We start from the raw sequence: 4,327 nt of genomic DNA, 5'->3' as shown, positions 1-4,327 counted from the left end.
TGATTATCCATTAATAATCTTCTTTCATTATCAATATGGTGTCGGTTGTTGGCTGCAAACAATATGAATTTTGAAAAAGACTGAATGCGGAAATCGGCAGTTTTCCAGTATGAATCTGTGTTATATAGTATTTTCCTTGGAAAGGAAATATTGCGGTGATGCAAAGTGCGACATTGTAGAGAAAATCCACGGAGATACACTGTGTCCTCCGTGTGGGTAGGTCGCTACAAGCTACAAGGCTAAATCCTTAACTTTCAAGCTTTTAAATTACACACTCTCCGATTCTACGTGCTTGTAATCAATATTTAAGGATGTAAATCCTCGGTGTCAAATACAACTAGTTCATGAAAAAAAAAGACTAATATCAATATAAACAGAAATAACTTTACGATTATTTGCTTTTATTCATATACGCTATCGATTATTAAAATCTTTAATTTAATCTTTAGATGCATAAGATAATGAAAGCAACACACCACACACACACACAGAGAGAGAGAGAGAGAGAGAGAGAGAGAGAGAGAGAGAGAGAGAATCTTGAAAGGACAATATCTTTCTGATTAATTATCCATCCCCTTTCATTCTGATATATTTTTTTTTATTTCCCATGTTGCTTTCTTTACATGTTAAATTTTTCGGCTCGTCCGGGTTAGGACTAATGAATTAGTCTCTCCCCCCCCCCCCCCCCCCCCCCCCCCCCCCCCCCCCCCCTCTAAAACGATGTTACGTGCTTAGCTGTCTATCTCTTTCTCAGTCAAAAATAAAATAAATACATGCTATATATACTGCAACATCATTGGATTTACTGGATAATTCTTCGATTTCACCTTCATAATATATGTTAATGCAAGCGGACTATTTAGGCATTTTTTTCCATCTTCGCTAGCCAAGATTATTTGTACATAAAGGCACAGTTGACCCAAAACCCATTGCTAGTGGAGATGAGATGAATTTTACCCCCGTATTATGTTATAACTGACCAAAACCTAGTACGTTTGTTTTACAACTTTCATTCAGAAGACGCGCAAGTTTGTGAGTCACTGAATAAACGAGAAAACGTCTGCATTTTTATTTCAATCGTTGTCAACTCTATACTTTGTGATATTTCAAGACTACGGTACATGTACTGAATTCAATTTATTGGATCTCATCACCATTATGCAGTGGTATACAAAAATATAAAGACAAAAAGCTGTTTGATATACATTTAGTAAATAATACATGCGTGTAATAAAGTATTTATCAATTTAGGGGGGAAAAAACGTGTTATTATGAATGTGAAGTATGGGCATTCTAGGTAGGGGACCACATTTTATTTTATTATTTTCTTAATGAAAGTTTTCTAAAGGTTTGTTTAAAAGGAAAGATATTTTTAATTTTTATTTGTGTAGGTGATAAAAATTTGATTCTTTGCTCACATTGCTTCACAGATGAATACATAATGAAATTCATTTCCAATGTAAACATGTACATGTATATACCTGACCTTAATCACCTATTCCTAATTACACTGAAAACCTTATGTTAAAATTAAACCATTGCTTATGGTACACATTTCTATGAACTGCTATTTAACAATTTGAAATTACTGGCATGTGATTGTCGTTGTTCATGACCCTTCTTTTATTTGGTGAAATTGTGCTGCACGTGCCATGAAACAATGTATCGACGAGTGGTAGGAATAACACAGGTGTTTATATACAGGATGTCGAGAATTTGGGCGTTTCATAAAAAGGTGTGAACGTCTGCAGGGAAGTCTACATACGGATATATGTGTACCGAAAACACCAACGTATCATTAAAGAGACACTACAGCTCATTTTACACATTTTAATGAAGTGTTTTTAAAACCATGTATTGATAAAATGATAAATTTCATATCGATACTGACAATTTTGAACAATTGGGATGCATCAATTTACTCTCAACTGCGCTTTGAAGATCGTTCGGAATTCAAAGGTTTCTTCATGCTGACTCGGACTTTTGAATGCATATTTACATCACGTGGTTTTGAATGACAGCAAAGGTGTTCTGTAGGAAATTATTTAAATTCCCCTTCAAGGGGGTCCACACTCACCTTTCAAGTATAAGATTATTCCCTGCTCCTTATAATAAGTAATTATAAATCATTATTTCAACAGAAACCTTCCATGTTCCCACTGACCGATGTTTTTACAACTAACACGTGTCGTGTTCAGATAAAAATAGCACCTACTTTTAAACGTGGTGTCTTCGCAGCTAGTCTCAATGGCAGATTTAGGGGGCCAGGATCCCCCTCCCTTTTTACCCCACAGATTGTGAATGAAAATCCAAATTTTGCACCAGAATGGCCGATTACTTTGGCTAATCTTTGACTTTCACACCCCTCTTCGGAAATCCTAGATCCGCCACTGAGTTACATGTGTTTCTCCGAGCTCTTTGTTTTCCAACGGTCAAACTGATACCAAGGTAAATTTTATTTCACGTATGAGTTTTATCTCATTCTAATTTTACCTCTTTTCTCACAGAATTTGTCAAAATTCTAGATCTATCAACTACACTTTCTCTCTCTGGACGACATGCTGCACTGTTTACTGTCTATGCGCATGCGTCTGAAGACTGAAAGGAGGAGACTCGATATTTTGTGTATAGGCCATCAAAAAGTATTAATTTTTACGTTAAAACGATAATTTTTAACTTTAGATAAGTGTTATTTTCGCAAAGTTCATACTTTCAACAATGCAACAAAATTGAGAAAGCGCTGGGAAAATTGTCATTTCATGATTTTTGCGCAAAATGAGCTGTAGTGTCTCTTTAAACAACAATTATATTTTACATATAAATCGCATCTTTTTCATGTACATTGAATCTGTAGGTTAATGACATTATGATACCATTCAATCAAAACTTGAAATAAATTTATACGTAAGCTGATGTAATCTCGCCCAGGATGATTGGCGTTAATGTAAGTGCATTCGTGTCAGTTTTTATTGTGTGTATATATATATATATATATATATATATATATATATAACTTTTAGAAAGATATTTCATGAGATTCAGAGGAATGAATATCCCAACGTTGATGACGTTGTACCGAAAAAGCGATCGTCTGAAGACGGCGTCAGAGTTAACAATGCAATATTTGAACGCTGTTTTCGCAAATTCAACAAAAAAGAAATGGTACATGTTATATATGAATGAAACGAGAAAATTGTCGCTTTTCTACCTGCAAAATATTGTTAGTTTTTGAAGCGCGGCCATATTTGGCCAATAACGTCCCTTGTCCTTTACTTTAGAATAAACCTTACTCCCAGGGTGAAGACTCACTCTAGAGCCATGAAACCCTCTTGAAGTCTCGCTCTAGAGGGACGCTCCCGTTTTCATCCACTTCTGTGCAAACTATGTAATAAATTTTAGTTTATTGGACAGGGAATTACTTACCTACCTACCTACCTGTCTACTAACCTACCTACCTGAAGTTGTACAAGTTTAAACGCATAACCGAGATTTGCACGCAGATAGGAAGAAACATCGAAATTTCCTCATTTTATTTTTCAATCTTCTAAAACTAACCAAGGCATAGGTATTGTCTCGAACAAATTTCAAACAAAATGACTTATTAATTCCAACGTGTTTTATTCACCGTTTTCTTCTCTTAAGTTTAATGAACGACTTCCCCGGGGTTTTTCCTACTCTAGAATGAGCCTTCCCCAAGAGCTAGGGCTTTTGGGGGGAATCTCATTATGGGGGAAGGCTCACTTTAGAGCCAGGCTTCCGGGGGTGGGGGGAGTCTCATTATGGGGAAAGGTTCACTCTACAACACCGGCTTACGTAGGTCATGATGTTCATATAGTTTGAAGTGTAACATCTAATTAACACCATGCGTGCATTATATCTTTCCAATCAGACAAATTTGATATTGGTGTTTAGCTAATTTTCTCTTTGTTTCATATATGTGTCCCTGTACACATAGAGAAGGGGCAGAGAGAGGGGGAGGGGGGGTAGCGTACAAACATAACTTTACATACGGTATACAATAGTTAAATTGTTTAAATGGATACACATGTAATCATCTGTCATTTATCTCTGAAAAAAGATACCAAATACTGCTATGTTGTTATCAGACACTTCGACGTCATTCTATAATATGCAAATTAGTTGAAAGTAGGATGTACATAGTAAATCTCTTTACGATACAGTCTGTGATGTAGTGTTGGTAATAGTCCATGGGATGTTTCTGGATCTATGATTTGATACGCCTCCTTTATCTGCAGAATTTAAAGTCCGCGTCAGTGCACGAGTTGTCGAACTCTGGAAATGTCTTATAGGAGTTATGACATTGATC

The sequence above is a fragment of the Ostrea edulis genome, chromosome 1 (assembly GCF_947568905.1).
Source record: "Ostrea edulis chromosome 1, xbOstEdul1.1, whole genome shotgun sequence".
NCBI classification, from domain to species: domain Eukaryota; kingdom Metazoa; phylum Mollusca; class Bivalvia; order Ostreida; family Ostreidae; genus Ostrea; species Ostrea edulis.
Note: the sequence above shows the minus strand (reverse complement) of the source record.